The sequence below is a fragment of the Trachypithecus francoisi genome, unplaced genomic scaffold, assembly GCF_009764315.1.
Source record: "Trachypithecus francoisi isolate TF-2019V2 unplaced genomic scaffold, Tfra_2.0 Lachesis_group0, whole genome shotgun sequence".
Lineage (NCBI taxonomy): Eukaryota > Metazoa > Chordata > Mammalia > Primates > Cercopithecidae > Trachypithecus > Trachypithecus francoisi.
This window is the reverse complement of record NW_022681453.1, coordinates 114197252-114215774: the sequence shown is the minus strand read 5'-3', so window position 1 is coordinate 114215774 and position 18523 is coordinate 114197252. Positions and strand designations below refer to the sequence as shown.

The window sequence follows — 18523 nt, the reverse complement described above, 5'->3', positions numbered from 1 at the left end:
CAACTAAGAGAATATGCAGCGCCAACACTCCCTAGAATTTCTAAAGTACTTTCTTACATATTTAATATGTTACATTTGAATTCCTCAGCATCGAGAGAAGGGTAGTTGAAATGAAGATGAACTGTGACTGAGAAGAGAAGACTCCCTTTCTTTAGCAGTGCCTGAGACTTCCAAAAAGCTTTGGGGCTTTCCCTAGGAGCTTCCCTGGACCACAACATCACCTGTGTAGTGGGAGATAGAGGCTGTAAACCTCCAAGAATATTTCACAACCACAATAACCTCTCTTGAAATTGTTTTGACACAGTAAATACATGTTGAATAAATAAGTCTCTGGTCAATTCTTTTCCCATCTTAGGTCATAAGAAATTTTTTAAATTAAAAGCTAAAATACTAGAATATTTTGTGTCCTTTTAGAAGTTAAGATAATGTCAATAAAGAAAAAAAATTCATGAAATTGTCAAAGATGATAAGGGGGACTGTTCAAGAGGGACTACTGCAGTGGGGGTTTTGCAGCAGTAGAGAGAGATCAGGTTTAACTCCAAATACCAAGACAAGTGGGAATTTATAGCCAACGAGCAGAGTGGATGTCAGTGGATGGAAAATTACTAAGAGGAAAGACCAGGAATAAGGGGGACCCTACCTAAACTGACCTGACAGGATTCTTGGTGAAGGCAGGCCAGAGTGATAAGACATGGAGGATGATGGAGGTAGGATGGGCAAGATGAGGAATTTTATCACATATCAGGACTAGGGGATTCTTGCTATACTGACTCAGCAGGATTCTTACTAAAACTGGACCAAGTAGGACAAGGACAGAGTCTGAGGTCAGGGCCTAGTTGAGAAGAGAGTTCAGAGGAGTCTGACTCAAGTTCAGTCAAGGAGATAGTCTTTGCTAGTGTTGTCTAATAGAACTTTCTGTGCTCACAAAAATAATACATATGGGTGCTTCTCCAGTGAGATAGCCAGCAGCCACTTTTGGCTATTGAGTTCTTGCAATTTGACTAGTGAAATCAAGGAACTTATCTTTTAATTTGATTAATCAAATAGCCACATGTGGCTAGTGCCTACTGCATTAAACAGTACAGACATAGCTAGAAGTAGGCTAAAAAGATCAACTTTTCCTAACATTGGTTCTTGACCAAAGAGCCCATAACTCCAGTGTTTAAAACAAAAGTGGAGAAAAATTAGTAGCATTATTCCCACAAAACATGTGTCCTTAGTATTTAAAAACAAATTCCCTTTCTTCGGGAGATCTCAAGTGATAAAAAGGCTCCATTTAGAATTCCAAAGGCTTTTGGTTAAAAGCCTGGGGAAAGCAAAATCAATCAATGCCAACAAAACCCAGTGAGCTGGCAGGTCCCCAGCCCTCCTGGAAATATGATTTGGGCTTTCCATAAAATGTAATGGATAATTCTCTTTGGCATACTTGGGGAGAATTTGTACTTGCCAATGAATGACTTCCTTTGGATTAATGTCAGGAGAGCTAAACAGGTGACACACAAGCCCTAAGACAAAACTCAGCAAGTAGTTTCAGAGAGATGGGTAAAAAGTCATCATCAATCAAGGTTGCATGTGGCCCAAGGCCATTGTGGAACCAAGCCAGGCATTAATGGTCTTAACTTACCCATTAATGCTTTAAGAAATCCCCACTGTTTGATCTCTTCCCTAGACAGTGGGCTTGCCTGTTTACAAGACTGTGGAATATTCATGCTGGAAACACCTTGTAAGGCCTCCCCCCATTTTGTAGGTGAGAAAAGAGTATTTTTACTGAACAATTTCTTGTACAAAAAGGATGTTTAATGAGTGAAAGACTTACATATTAATGCAATACTTAGAATTGCATTCACTCCATTCCTTCATTCATTCAATAAATATGTATTCTTGCCAGCTATGTGCCAGCCCCTGAGCTAGGTGCTAGGGATACAGAAAAAACAGGATGAAAAAAGCAACCCACCTTTGTGGTATTTTCCTTCATCTACTAGCCTACATTGTTCAAGGAGATATTCAGCTTTTCATGCAGAATTTTAAAAAAATTACATTTTCTAATTTTTTATTATTAAAATGTTTTTGTGTAACAAAATTTTAAAAGTTGGCTGTGTCCCTGAAAGTCTAAAAATACCCAGATATAAAGTTGCTTCCCAATTGTTTTGCTAATAAAGAGAGCTGTAGAATGACTCATCCTCTAATCATTCATTTGTTAAAGTCGGTGAAACCCATCTCTACTAAAAATACACAAATTAGTTGAGTGTGATGGCAGGTGTCTGTAATCCCAGGTACTCTGGAGGCTGAGGCAAGAGAACTGTCTGAAACCAGGAGGCGGAGGTTGCAGTGAGCTGAGACTGCACCACTGCACTGCAGGCTGAGCAAAAGAGCGAGACTCCATCTCAAAAAAAAAAATAATAATAAAGTGACACTTCACTGTACCCTGAAGGGCTGAGAAATCAGGTAAAATTTTCAGGGAAGTTATTTAGAACACACACTTAAAATCTGCACAGACTTTTAGAGCATTCAAAGACAGTTTTAAACTTGTCTTGATAATGAACAGTCAGAACTGGAAATATGTTATTATAATATAATGATATCCTGATAGAGGACAGCAGGATATAGGGCTGTCATATGTACACATCAAAGCCTCCCATATCAAATGGTATTTGTGTTATATTTGTAGATTGTTTTTGTCCTTTTTTGCTTTTTTGGATTCTGGGTCTCTCTCCACTACAATGTCAGCCTCACAACTGTTATTTTATTCCTTTAGCTTTAGTCTCTTGTACTTTATAACAGTGGCCTCCAACCTTTTGGGTACGAGGCACAGGTTTTGTGGAAGAAAATTTTTCAATGGACAGGGGTGAGGGGAGGGTTTGGGGATGAAACTGCTCCACCTCAGATCATCAGGCATTAGTTAGATTCTCATAAGGAGTGCACAACCTAGATCCCTCACATGCACAGTTCACAATAGGGTTCAGGCTCCTATGAGAATCTAATGCTGCTGCTGATCTGACAGGAGGTGGAGCTCAGGTGGTAATGCGCACTCGCCCACCATTCACCTCCTGCTGTGCAGCCTGGTTCCTAACAGGTCACTGACCAGTACAGGTCCATGGCCCAGGGATTGGGGACCTCTGCTTTATAAGATCAGGAATGAGGTTTCAGAACATCCATAAACTCTCTTGAGGTGAAATGTATAGGTTCACTTTGCTGCAGTAGCTACTGAAGTCATGCAGATATACTTTTATCTTGGCTACTAACCATAATTTTCTCGAGATCTGAGGGCCCTTTTAGTAGGGTGAATTAGGCTAATGGGATTCTGACACCAATGCAAACAAGGAAGAATACTATTATTAACTTGAATCTCATGAAATTGTCATTTTTATACATCACAGTGGTCAAATATTGGCAACCTCATATGCCTCAATCTGCTAGTTACTGACCATTAACTGTGTGCCAAGCTGAAGATGAGAACTTTCATATGTTGTTTTGCTACTTTATATTTCATAGTTATCATGTTTTAAAAAATGCATACTAATTTAGATATCTGGAAAAAAATCTTTATTATTTCCTCTAAGAACTTTAAAAAAAAATCTTGTGGTAAAAATGCTAGAAATTGACAGAAGAAATCTCTAACTCATATGCAACACCAACCTAAGTTAAGTGGTTCTTTCTTAATGACAAAAATACTTGTGGCTCACACTTATTTTACCCTGGGGAAATTAAGTTACGTACCTTACTTTATAAACAGACTTTTTCAGGACTATAGACTGTGGTGAAAGTCAAAGTAAGAAAGAATGTATCAAAACTAATTTTACTGTTTTGTTTTTTAAAACTCCCATAAACTTAAAAAATTTTTCCTGACATTGACTAACACTGTGCTAATGCTATCTGAAAATACCTGCCTGTTAATTCTATTTATAAACCTGCCACACACATTGTAATAGGGGTATTTCTAAAAGAAACTTTGGTTTCCTGTTCCTTTTCATCAGTGTGAATTACTGAAAAGACAACTTATAATTTTTATTGCAGAGTGTGGGCAAACAACTAAAACATAAGTAGATTTTAAAAAGGCTCTATCAAATTATTCTAGTTTCATTTGCTTGTAATTTTTGGAACATTTATAATATAGTAACATCTTTAGGAAGCATGTAGAAAGATGTTCGAGGAAATCAGCCAATGTTAATGTTGGTGTAGGTGAAAAAAAAAGTAGCAGGAATATTGTACTTCTTCACAAGGCACTTAAAATAGTAAATCGACCACTCTTAGTTTCAGAGATCTCGAGAGAAATGGATTTAATTTATTTTTCTGAATCAAATCCAAGTTTAACAGTCCTCACTAACAAGAAACTGTCTCTTATCAAGCTCCTTACATAGCAGCTTAAAGTTTTTCCCATCATTGGATAGGTAGAATGGGAAGGATGGATCTTACATTGTGAGCAATGGCATTCACTGCCCTGGTACAGTTAGGATGTTCCCTCTCCTTAGGTAACCACTGAAAGTTCTAAGAAGAGTCATGATGAAATAAATGCAGGCAAATATGTTGGAGTCTTCTTGTTTTTTAACTTTTGATTTGCTTCTTGTCTTAAGCACTACCAAAAGTTACAGTTAGTTGTATCAGATAAACTTCAGAGAAATACATATACATAAAAAGAGAGAGAGAGAGCGAGAGAGAGCGTGCGCGAGAGTCTCAAGATGCTGCCCAGGCTGGAATACAATGGCTATTCAAGCAATTTTCCTGCCTCATCTTCCTGAGCAGCTGACACAATAGGTACACTCCACTGCACTTGAATTTCAGAGAATATTTTACTAACTGCAAGGTATGTGTCAGAGACTGTCATGGAGATAAGATGATGAATTAGAACAAAATAAAACAATTCTCTTAACTTTTTAAAAATACAGACAATTAGCTCTGCAGAGAATGACTACATGATGGACATCGTGTTGCCATGAGCATCATAGATTTTCACTCTGTAACAGATCTATATAGCTATATTTGAATACACAATTTTAAAATCCCAATAAGAAAAGCAATATGAGGCAAAGCTCAACTTGAGATAAGTGCAAGACAGGCTACTCAAGTAAGATGGGATATACTGTCATATTTCCTCACTTCTAGTATTGCTTATAGAATTTTATAGGTGAGTGGCTGGCAGGTAAAATATCTAGAGAATTGTTAATAACATTCAGGAATATGATAGAAATATCTAAGTTTCAAAATGAAAAGAGAAGTTCCTCCCCTAAAGTATATCCTTTGACCTCAATTTTCTCCCCAAGGATCATTGATTCATAGATCTGTGGAGATGGAATAGTAATATAATGAACCAAATATCTAGACATAATATAAATTATTGCTAATCCTCATAACAAGCCTATAGGTAGATGGAGGCAACCTCATTTGTAGATTAAGAAACTGAAACCTATTAAGTTGAAGATACTTTATCATGTTCACACAGTTTATTAAAGAGTGAAGAGGGGATCTGAACTTTCATCTGAAGGCTTCAAGTCTTGTACTATTTCATTATGCCATGCTGCCCATGTTGGATGGCATTTAGAGGTCATCAGGTTCACTTCTGTTAATGTAACGCAGGAATTCACCATAAAAGACCGACTCTGCTAAATTCCATGTGTGCATGTGCACACACACACACACAGCTGTCCATCTAGTTTTTTTTTTTTTTTTTTTTTTGAGACGGAGTCTCGCTCTGTCACCCAGGCTGGAGTGCAGTGGCCAGATCTCAGCTCACTGCAAGCTCCGCCTCCCGGGTTCACGCCATTCTCCTGCCTCAGCCTCCCGAGTAGCTGGGACTACAGGTCGCCACCTCGCCCGGCTAGTTTTTTGTATTTTTAGTAGAGACGGGGTTTCACCGTGTTAGCCAGGATGGTCTCGATCTCCTGACCTCGTGATCTGCCCGTCTCGGCCTCCCAAAGTGCTGGGATTACAGGCTTGAGCCACCGCGCCTGGCCTGTCCATCTAGTTTTAAACTGGCTTACTTGCTGGCAAGGTATTCCTTAAGCGTGGATGACATTTAACATATTGGTCCTACTTGTGCCAAATAATTCTACAACAGGTCTCAAACATAAAATATATTTATTGGGAGATTAATCTAACATTTATTTCATTACAGTACTTAAATGTTTTTAACTAAAAAAAGTTAAACAGGTGAAACATTCACAGAGCACAAATGAAAAAGTTATAAAAAGGTATATAGTGAAGATTCTCTTCCCCACACTCCCTTGTCCCTTAGCCAGTTTCCCTCAGTGGAACCAACCAAAGTTATCTTCTAGAGATATCTTATGTATATACAGTATATGTATTGCCACTTTTCTTACAGAAATAATAACATAATGTACATTCATATATACTTACATTTTTACTTTTCATTTAACAGCATGTGCTGGATACTATTTCCTAGCATTACATAAAGAATTTTCTCATTTTTAAAAATCAGCTTTATAACATTTCACTGTATCTATTTAATTAGTCTTCTACCAATGGGAATTTAGATTATTGCAATCTTACCATAATAAATAATGCCACAACAAGTAATTTCAGACGTATAGCATTTCGCAGGTGGGCAATTATGTCCACAGGATAAATTCTGAGGAGTTAAATTGTTGGGTCAAAAGATACAAGTACTTAAAACTTTAATAAATACTGTCAAGTTGCCCTCTACAGAGGTTATATTATTTAAAACCCTAAAAATATACTCAAACAGAAATAAGAAGGATCTATACAAAAGAACAGATAAAATGCTTTAGAGGAATAAACACGAAAAATATTAGAATCCTTCATCTTTTAAATAGTATTCTTAGCAAAACAAGGATAGATTAATATGTTAAACAACACAATGAGGGTACATCAGCAAGGTCCAGATGGTGGGAAAATGTACAGGACAGTTGATCAGTTTCAACAAACATAACATAGAAATAAAGGTCAGCGAGAACTGGAGAAACAGGGAGATAGACGGCTTAAGAGATTTGAGATGCACATCAACAAATTACAATGCCTGGACTTTATTTTACAGTTGAAAAAAATTGTAAAAGTCATTTATAGTAATTATGAGACAATTGAGGGAAAAGACTAGAATAAGTGGAAATTGATACCTTATTCTTCAATAGGAATATGCAATATTTAAAAGATGTTGGTTCTCCCTATATTATACTATACATTTAACAAAATTTCAATAAAAATAGCAGCTTTTAAAAAATTAAGACTAGTTAATTTTAAAGTTTATGTAGAAAAAATTAAGAATACCAAAGAAAATTTTGAGGAATAAAAACAGTGATAAGGTACTAAAATGCATTAAAAAGCTACAATAATTAAAATAGGGTGGTTCAAAATATAACTTACTATATGATAAGACTTGGCACTTAAAATCAGTGTTAAAAGAGATTATTCAGTAAATAATAACTGGTGTTGGGAGAACAGGATATTTTTGTGTTAAATCAATAAAGAAGATTACTTTGTACTTCAAATCAAAATAAATTCCAGAAAGATCAGACTTTAAAAGTAAACAATGAAACTTAAAAGTTCCAGGAAAAAGTCATGAACCTTTTTTAAACATATACTTTAAAAACATATATTCATATGTAAATATACACATACACATATTTGTACATATCTTTTCCATATATACACAAACATACATATATGTGTGCATATATATGCATATGTTACATCTAAATATGAAATGTTGAATTAGAGAAGGCCCAAGTGTGACAAAGACCTAGGCACCATTAAAAAAAAAAGTAAACATGCCTATGTTAAAATAAAAATAATCCACAGCCAAAAAAAGCCATGTAACTACAGTCAAGAGACAAATGAAAAACTGAAAAATCTTAAATCACAGACAAAAGAATAATTTCCCTACTCTACAAAGAACTTTTATAAATTAAAAAAAATCAACAAAAATTCTGTGGAAAAATGGGCAAAGGATATGAATAAATACTTCATCAAAAAGATATTACAAATGGCTTTGAAGCATGTGAAAACATCATCAAATTTTTCAATAATTATTAATTAAAACAAACTACACTGAGGTACCATTAGTCACTTAATAGACTGATAATAATAATATTAAGGGTCACACTCTTAATATTAGAGAATGACTCTAAGGCATGACTTGTAAAAAAATGAACTGGGACAGAAAAGCAGACACCTCTTAAAAGTTGTAGAATATAATCTTTAGGGTTGGGGTTTTATGGTTCTATCTCACTTATACAAAGGTCACAATATTAGATGACTTCTCTTATCCAGAATGCAACTGATAAACTAGAATAAGCAAAAACTTTAAGATATTTAAATAGTCAAAAATAAAAATCCATAAAGATACATATTTTGTATCAAAGTCTGTATAGTTAATTCAAAGGGGCAGGAGTATGTAATCCCTACCCTAGAATGTTTAATTTTATTTTATGTATGATCTTAATATACATGAACATTTTGTTTTGGTTTCCTATCTTTGGCAATGAAAAGAACAAAATTAGGGCCTGGCACCGTGGCTCATGACCATCATCCCTGCACTTTGAGAGGTTGAGGTGGGCAGATCACAAGGTCAAGAGATTTAGACCATCCTGTCCAACATGGTGAAACCCTGTCTCTACTAAAAATACAAAAATTAGCTGAGTGTGGTGGCGCACACCTGTAGTCCCAGCTACTTGGGAGGCTGAGACAGGAGAATTGCTTGAAACTGGGAGAGAGAGGTTGCAGTGATCTGAGATCACGCCACTGCACTCCAGCCTGGTGACAGAGCCACACTCCATCTCAAAACAAACAAACAAACAAACAAAAGAACAAAATTAGAGGGAGGGGTTCCTGGAATCAGGCATACTGACTTTAGGAAGAAGCCATAAAAAAAGCTGGTCTGCAGCAAATGAAAACCTCGGCAGACCTCAAATAAAGCCTTGAAGTCTAGGATCTTTACCATAAGCATATTTCCTACATGGATCACGGTATTAATGCAGCAGCCAGTGCTGGATACTCATGATGATGCCCTTCAACCATCTCAAAAAGAGTAACCTATTCTATTCAGTAGAATATTCAGGGATGTGCATAATATGTGTTAAATTCCATAAGCCATCTGAAACACAAAATTGGAATATTCAACAGGATACATTTCAGTTTTCTAGAAAACTCAAATACACAGAAAAACAAATTTCTTTGTGGCTGTAGCTGTATTACGATAGTGTAAAAGACAAATAAATGCATGATCACTGATGTGCTTTTGTTTTCAACCCACAAGTCAGATTTTTCAGCCTTCATCAATTTTGAATTGAGAACAGCCGTACCTCAGAGATATTGCTGGTTTGGATCCAGGTCGCCACAATAAAGTTACTAACACAATAAAGTGAGTTATATGAACTTTTTGGTTTTCCAGTGCATATAAAAGCTATGCTTACACTCTACTGTAGTCCATTAAGTGTGCAATAGCATTATGTCTAAAAAAAAAGGGCACATACCTTAATGTAAAAATGTTTTATTGCTGAAAAATGCTAATGATCATTTGAGCCATCAGCAAGTCATAAGCTTTTTGTTGGTGGAGGGTCTTACCTTGATGTTGATGGCTGCTCACTGATAAGGCTGGTGGTTGCTGAAGATTTGGGTGGTTTTGGCAATTTCTTAAAATAAGACAATAATGAAGTTTGCCACATCTATGGACTCTCACAAAATACTTCTTCTGTATCATGCAATGCTGTTTGATAGCATTTTACCCACAGTAGAACTTCTTTCAAAATTGGAGTCAGTCCTCTCAAACCCTACCATTGCTTTATCAACTGAATTTTTGTAACAGTCTAAATTCTTGCTTACAGCATTGTAAACATTGTTCAACATTGTTCACAGCATCTTCACCACGAGTAGATTCCACCTCCAAAAAACCACTTCCTTTGCTCATCCATAAGAAGCAATGCCTCATCCATTCAAACTTGATCATCAGATTGCAGAAATTCAGTTATATCTTCAGGCTTCAATTCAAGTTCTCTTGTTATTTCTTTCATATCCACAGTTAATTCCTCCACTGAAGACTTCAATGAACCCCTCAAAATCATCCATGAGGGTTGCAATCAATTTATTCCAAACTCTCATGAATGTTGACATTTTAACTTTCTCCCATGAATCACAAATGTTCTTTGTAAAAAAGATAACATTTTTTTTTCAAATGGCATCACTAAATGATGCCATTCTAGTGAATTCTTTCCAGAAAAATTTCAATTTACTTTGCCCAGATCTAAGAGAGGAATCACTATCTATGGCAGCTATAACCTTACAAAATATATTCTTAAATAATAAGAATTGAAAGTCAAAATTATTCCTTGATCCATGGTTTGCAGAGTGGATGCTAGGTTAGTAGGCATGAAGACAACATTAATCTCCATGTACATTTCCATCAGAGCTCTTGGGTGATCAGGTACATTGTCAACAAGCAGTAATATTTTGAAAGGAACCTCTTTTTCCAAGCAGTAGGTCTCAACAGTGAGCTTAAAATAATCACTAAGTCATACTGCAAAACAGATGTGCTGTCATTCAGGTTGTGTTTTTCCATTTATAGAGCACAGGCAGAGTAGATTTAGCATAATTCTTAAGTGCCCTAAGATTCTCCAAATGGTAAACGAGCATTGGCTCCAACTTAAAGTCATCAGCTGCATTTAGCCCATGAGAGAGTCAGCCTGTCCTTTGAAGCTTTAAAGTCAGACATTGACTTTATCTCTCCAGCTATGAAAGTCCTAGATGGCATTGTCTTACAGTATAAGGGTGTTTCATTGACAGTGAAAATATGTTGTTTAGTGAAGCCACCTTCATCAGTCATCTTAGCTAAATCTTCTGGATAACTTGCTGCAGCTTCTCCATCAGCACTTGCCGCTTCTTCATACACTTTTACATTATAGAGATGGCTTCCTTTCTTAAATCTCATGAACTAACCTCTGCTAGCTTCAATCTTTTCTTCTGAAACCTCTTCACTTCTCTTAGCCTTCATAGAATTTAGTAGGTAGGCTATTGCTCTGGATTAGGCTTTGATTTAAAGGAATTTTATGGCTTGTTTGATCTATCTAGACCACTAAAACTTTCTCCATATCAGCAGTAGGCCTGTTTAACCTTCTTATCATTCATGTGTTCACTGTGTTCACTGGAGTAGCATTTTTAATTAATTTATTTCAGGATTTTTTTCTTTGCATTCACAACTTGGCTTGCTCCTTGGCACAGGAGGCCTAGCTTTTGCCCTATCTCAGCTTTTAACATGCCTTCCTCACTGATATGGTTTGGCTCTGTGTCCCCACCCAAATCTCAAGCTCCTGTAATTCCCACGTGCTGTGGGAGAGACCCAGTGGGAGATAACTGAATCATGGGGGTGGGTCTTTCTGATGCTGTTCTCATGATAGTGAATAAATCTCAAGCGATCTGGTGGTTTTAAAAATGGGCATTTCCCTGCACAAGCTCTCTCTCTCTTTGCCTGCTGCCGTCCACATAAGATGTGACTTCCTCGCCTTGCCTTCTGCCATGATTGTGAAGCCTCTCAAGTCATGTGGGACTGTAAGTCCAATAAATCTTTTTTTTTTTTTTTTTTGTAAATTGCCCAGTCTTGGGTATGTATTTACCAGCAGCATGAAAATGAACTAATACAGTAAATTGGTACCAGTAGAGTGGGGAATTGCTGAAAAGATACCCAAAAATGTGGAAGCAAATTTGCAACTGGGTAACAGGCAGAGGTTGGAAGAGTTTGGAGGGCTCAGAAGAAGACAGGAAAGCATGGGAAAGTTTGGAACTTCCTAGAGACTTGTTGAATGGTTTTGACAAAAATGCTGATAGTGATGTGAACAATAAGATCCAGGCTGAGGTGGTCTCAGATGGAGATGAGGAGCCTATTGGGAACTGGAGCAAAGGTGACTCTTGTTATGTTTTAGCAAAGAGATTGGTGGCATTTTGCCCCTGCCCCTGACAGAGGAAATTTCTAAGCAGCAAAGCATTCAAAAATTGACTTGGGTGCTGTTAAAGGCATTCAGTTTTATAAGAGAAGCAGAGCATAAAAGTTCAGAAAATTTGCAGCCTGACAATGCTATAGAAAAGAAAATCCCATTTTCTGAGGAGAAATTAAAGCCAGCTGACGAAATATGCATAAGTAACAAGGAGCTGAATGTTATCCCAAAGACAATAGGGAAAATGTCTCCAGGACATGTCAGAGACTTTTGTGGCAGCCCCTCCCATTACAGGCCCAGAGGCCTAGGAGGAAAAAGTGGTTTCATGGGCTGGGCCCAGGACCCTGTGCTGTGTGCAGCCTAGGGTCTTGGTGCCCTGTGTCCCAGTGGCTCCAGCTGTGGCTGAAAGGGGCCAATGTAGAGCTTGGGCTGTGGCTTCAGAGGGTGCTAGCTTCAAGCTTTGGCAGCTACCATGTGGTGTTGAGACTGTGAGTGCACAGAAGTCAATAATTGAGACTTGGGAACCTCCACCTAGATTTCAGAAGATGTATGCAAATGCCGGATTGCCCAGGCAGAAGTTTGCTGCAGGGGTGGACTCTCATGCAGCACCTCTGCTAGTGTAATGTGCAAGGGAAATGTGGGGTCGGAGCCCCCACACAGAGTCCCTACTGGAGCATTGTCTAGTAGATGTGTGAGAGAGGGCCACTCTCCACCAGACCCCAGAATGGTAGATGCTCTGATAGCTTGTACCATGTGCCTAGAAAAGCCACAGACAATCAAATTTAGCCTGTGAAGGCAGTTAGGAGGGAGGCTGTATCCTGCAAAGCCACAGGGGTGGAGCTGCCCAAGACTATGAGAACCTACTTCTTGCATCAGTGTGACCTGGATGTGAGACATGAAATCAAAGGAGATCATTTTGGAGCTTTAAGATTTGACTGCCCTGCTGGATTTCAGACTTGCATGGTTCCTGTAGCCCCTTTGTTTTGGCCAATCTCTTCCATTTGCAAGAGCTGTATTTACCCAATGCCTGTACCCCCACTGTATCTAGGAAGTAACTAACCTGCTTTTGATTTTACAAGCTCATAGGTAGAAGGGACTTGCCTTGTCTCAGATGAGACTTTGGACTGTGGACTTTTGAGTTAATGCTGAAATGAGTTAAGACTTTGAAGGACTGTTGGGAAGACACGATTAGTTTTGAAATGTTAGGATGTCAGATTTGGGAGGAGCCACAAGTGGAATAACATGGTATGGCTGTGTCCCCACCTAAATCTCATCTTGAATTCCCATGTGTTGTGGGAGGGACCTGGTAGGAGGTAATTGAACCATGGTGGCAAGTCTTTCCAATGCTGTTCTCATGAATATGTGTCATGAGATCTGATGGTTTTAAAAAGAGGAGATCCCCTGCACAAGCTCTCTCTCTCTCTGCCTGCTGCCATCCATGTAAGATATGACTTGCTCCTCCTTACCTCCCACCATGATTGTGAGGCCTCCCCAGCCATGTGGAACTGTAAGTCCATTAAACCCTTTTCCTGTATAAATTCGGGTATAAATTGATCAGCTGCATGAAAACAAACTAATACAAATGTGCTTGGCTTGATAATCACAGCAGTCAGCACCATCTGTTGATTGCTGTCCTCAGTGCCTATGGCAGGAAGGCTCTCTGTGGTCAGTTTTCTTTTTGGCTGTGGCTCTCTTGCTGTTCTTTACTTTTTAGTCATTATAATTGATGTATTTTAAAAATTATTTAAGTGTTTTTTGCAATAAAGATACCACGAAACAAAATGTGTCCTCCCTCGGGTGGGGGGTGAGTTACGTTAAGATTTAGATCCTAGTATAATTCAATAGTGTGTGCTCTCTAAAGATCATTAATATTGGCCGGGTGCGGTGGCTCAAGCCTGTAATCCCAGCACTTTGGGAGGCCGAGACGGGTGGATCACGAGGTCAGGAGATAGAGACCATCCTGGCTAACACCGTGAAACCCCGTCTCTACTAAAAAATACAAAACCTAGCCGGGCGAGGTGGCGGGCGCCTGTAGTCCCAGCTACTCGGGAGGCTGAGGCAGGAGAATGGCATAAACTCGGGAGGCGGAGCTTGCAGTGAGCTGAGATCCGGCCACTGCACTCCAGCCTGGGCCATAGAGCGAGACTCCGTCTCAAAAAAAAAAAAAAAAAAAAAAAAAAAAGAAGATCATTAATATTATTAATGTGAGGCAAAAGTTCTAGATTAAATAGCTTCTGGGAGAATATAATTTATTGAGAATGACATGACTTTAAAGTGTTTTCATAATCTATTATTAAAAAGAGAGACAATACAACTAGTTCTCAAACCTGGCACTTCTGAGTGTGTGGTCTTATGATTTCTATATTAGAATTTCCTAGGAGATGGTTAAAATCCAATTTGGGGGCTACATCACCAAACTCTTGAAAAGAAATTCTACACATTGACCTCAGTTGCCTGTATTTTCAACGCATATTTCAGGTGATTGTTAGACATACTCAAGTGTGGAAAACGAGCTGGTAGAATACCAACTAGGATATGCCTGCCAGTAAAATTGTGGTATACCAGCCTGAGCAACATGTTGAAACTGTGTCTCTACCAAAAATACAAAATAAGTTAGCTGGGCATGGTGGTGCACACCTGTGTCTCCAGCTACTTGGGAAGCTGAGGTGAGGGCATTGCTTGAGCCTAGGAGGTGGTGGTTGCAGTGAGCCAAGATCACACCAGTACACTCCAGCCTAGGTGACAGAGTAAGATCCTGTCTCAACACACACACACACACACACACATACACACACACACACAAACTGTGGTTGAAATATGACAGTGGTGGCATGAGACGAACGGGAAAGGAGGAAATAATTGAGCACTAATTATAAGCCAGATCACTTATTCCTTTGCAATCTATTAGCTGCTATTTTTACCTTTTTTTTTTTTTTGGCATTATTGCCTAATATTAATTTGCTCCCTACACTGCAAGCTCCACGAGGAACAGAAACCACATCTGACCCACTTAGGACTACCTGGACCTAGCCCACTGCTTTGCCCAAGTCTGCACTCAATGTTTGCCGAACTAATGATTTAGGTGTATTATCCCTACTTACACATGAGCCAGCTGAAACCTGGAGACATTGGGCAGATTACCTAAAATGGCATAGCTGAAAAATAGTGAGCAGAGAATCAATCAAGTCTGGCTCCAAAGTCCAGACCCCTTCCCTCCCAACATCCCCTCCTTGAATTGAATGTCACCAGGTATTCAATTTGTTTGAAAAGGAGATTTCTATCTACTTTGTCTGTTAAACATTCAAGTCTTCAAAAACCTCTGCAAGGAATTTTATTTAGAAAATAAGTCATGTAGAATATTGGAATGTGATAAACATCCTGGAAATAAAAAATCAGTGAAAGGGGATAAGAATGTAAGAAGGTGAGAGGGAGTATCTCAATTTTAAATAAAAAGATTAGGAAGCTTCACTGAATAGGTGATTTTTGAACAAAGGTTTCAAGGAGGAAGGTGAAGAAGCTAAACTCTGGATATCTAGGGTCAGAGGCCAGGGATTATTAGCAAGTGCAAATGCTGAGGAATGAGTATGTCTGGTTAATTCAGAGATCAGCAAGAAGCCAATACAGGTGGAATGAGGAAGATGAGGTGGAGAGTGAAACTGAAAGCCTAATTAGACTGAGTTAAGGAAGAATGGGGAACAAAAACGTAGAAACTGAGCAAAGAAAACTCTTGAAGAACAGTAGCTGGGTGCAGAAGGGAGTAGTCAAGAAAGAGTTTTCTTCGTTTCCTAGTTTGTTTAAGACAGAAGAAAAAACAGCACGTTTGTTTCCTGGGGGTAATGATCTAGGGGAGGGGGAAGTTGATTATTTGTAGGAGAAGGGCACTGCAGGAGTGGTATCATGAGGAGAGGAGAGGGAATGAAGTCTAGAACACAAGTAGAGGAATTGACCTTAGAAGCACCAACAATGCATCTATAGAAACAGGAGAAAAGGTAATGTACATGAGTACAGATGCTTTTGGGTGGAAACACGTGGTGGTGAGTGTGGACATTTTCTGAAGGTTTCTCTTTTCTCTGTGAAATAGGACATGAGGTCCTTCATCGAGACCAAGGGTGGAAGGAGGTGCTGGAGAACCTGTCTTAAGAACATTTTTCATGGCATTCTACTTACAGGGAAAGTACCGTACTAGGTATTTCTGCTTAAACACATGGAAATATCTTAAGCACAGACTCCTGGCAAGGTAGTATCACTCACCTTTGCTTAGAATTAGCTTGGGAAATAAATTGTACAAGTAATGAATTTTGAAAAATAAATTAATAGAGATTGAAAACCTTCTCCTCTGTTCCCATTTATATTGCAAATTTATTCTTCCCAAGTTATTTCATGTTCTGAATGTCACTGAGAAATTTGGTAGATTGCTGAGCTGCACCCCAGAAGTGAGTTTCCAACTATAATTTAATAGGAAGGGTCATCACTACGTTTTACCATATGGGGCTGCCAGATGTAATCAATGCAATATAAGTTTAAAGAAGACATTATTGAGTGTGTTGAAGCATTTTTTATAAGCAATTAAAGCTATCATTTATGCAACAGAAATTACTCTAATGTCTTATGAAATTAGGACATCAGTAGACTATACAATGGTTGGAGGGTTAAGGTAAAATGAGCCTACATAAGTCAGATAATAAAGGTATTACTAGCTAGTCCTCTACCCCACCACATCAATCAAATCTTTAAGGCTAACAAGGCTTAAAGTTTTTATGCTACTACATTTGATGATGCAATTAGAAATTGTTACAATTGAGAATTTAGTTTTATTAACAGAGAATCTCAGCAAAGGCATCAGCCATTAAATAGAGGCTCATAAATTTTTTAACCTGGGGACAATGGATAGTTTAACAAACTAAAATTTTTATCACCAAACTTTTCATCTTTTTATTTGGGCTCTTCAAGCTTCAAAGCTGTTGCAACCCAGGGGCTAGTCTTGCAATGGATACACTTATAAAAACACCTGCAATGCCAAATGTATACGTCTATTGTCCGAAAGTCTGAAGGCAGGCTTGGGGCAAAAGATCACACGTGAGTAAACTATGAGGCACTGTTTTCTCCCTCTCCAGGTTAGGTTAAAGGTTCTTATACAAGCAAAGAGTTCATTTGTTCTAAGGAATAGCTGTTGTACTAGTGTTACATCTTGTTCAAATACAGATGCACAAATTCTGCATGCCACCAAAACAATGGCACAAGCTCAAGATCCGAAACTACCCACTCTGCAGAAAATAATCATTTGGTTTTACTCTGCCTGAACTTGCCTTACACTGTTATTTGCAGAATTGTGGTGACGAATTGAGCTTAAAAGTTAATGCCTTACATCTCCCTTGTTCAACTTATCCTCTTTGTAGACTAATCTGAACATGTTTGAAACCAGTGAAGGAAAATACAAATTCAGATAATCTGAATTGTGTAACCTTGGCCAGATTAGATAAATCCAGAGAGATGTTCCACTTAAACAACCCATAGTGGTTAAACAGGTTAAGTGTTGTAGCACAGTTAAGACACACACACACACACACACACCACACACACACACACCACAATTTGGAGCCGGGCTTCCAGAATTGAGGAAATTCTTGTCACCAACTCACCAATTAAAGCTGAGGCAGCATGTTCAACCCAGAGACATAGTATCAGAGGATTGGAGGTTATATGTATTCTCTGACCAGATGCCTTATGCTGCTGCCCTCGTGGCAGAACAGCATGTGATGTCACAGTTCCCAAGCCAGCCAGATATATATATATATATATAAAATTTGAAATTAGTTATACAGCTGGGAGCAGGCACTTCTTTTACCAGAACCATTGCAACTATGGTAAGATCTAGTTGATAACTCAGAGGAATTGATGAGACAGCATAACTAATTTAAGCTTGCCAGAAGCAGAATTTTAAGCACCATTCCTACTTAGAATGATATTCCTAATTCCTTTCACCTGGCCAACTTCTAATCCTCTTTCAAAGCTCATCTAATTGAAGATGACTCCCAACGAGTCATATCCATTTTCATATATATATATACATGTGTTCAAAGGTATGATGAGAAACAGGATATTTGTATAACCTTAAAGTATCCAACCACATGACACTTTTTCAAAGATTGGAGGAGACTAAGGACACGTGGCATATATATATATATATACATATATACACACTCACACACACACACACATATACATACACACACACACATATATCTAGTGCTCAATGCAGTGTCTTGACTACAGAAATGTCTGTCTCTTGGAATTCTACAGAAATACCTGTCAGAATATGAATAAAAACAAAACTGGGTTAACAGTGAGAAAACTTGGACTTAACTTCCAACTATCTACTCACTAATCTGTGTTATTTATGGCATTTTTTAACTTTTGCTGGAACTCAGTCTCACTCATTACTTCATTTATTTTTATTTTAGATTCAGGGAGTACATGTGGAGGGTTACATGGATATATGGTGTGATGCTGAGTTTCTGACTTCCAGTGAAAATATCACCCAAATAGTGAACATTGTATCCAACAGGTAGTTTTTCAACACTCACCCCCTTTCACCATCCCCAGTTTTGGAGTCCCCAGTGTCTATTATT

General features: G+C 38.2%; 1 protein-coding gene across 4 annotated transcripts in view; it reads right to left on the bottom strand.

Moving 5' to 3' along the window:
• SERPINI1 (serpin family I member 1) overlaps positions 1 to 18523 on the bottom strand; it is an 87094-nt gene that overhangs the window by 44035 nt on the left and 24536 nt on the right. Inside the window, exon 1 of one of the 4 annotated variants that reach the window (XM_033211628.1) lies at positions 3909 to 3921. The exons of the other annotated variants lie outside the window; for them this stretch is intronic. The gene's annotated coding sequence lies outside the window, so the exon portion shown is untranslated. Of the gene's footprint in view, positions 1 to 3908; positions 3922 to 18523 lie in introns of those variants that run through there. 4 annotated transcript variants of the gene reach the window in all.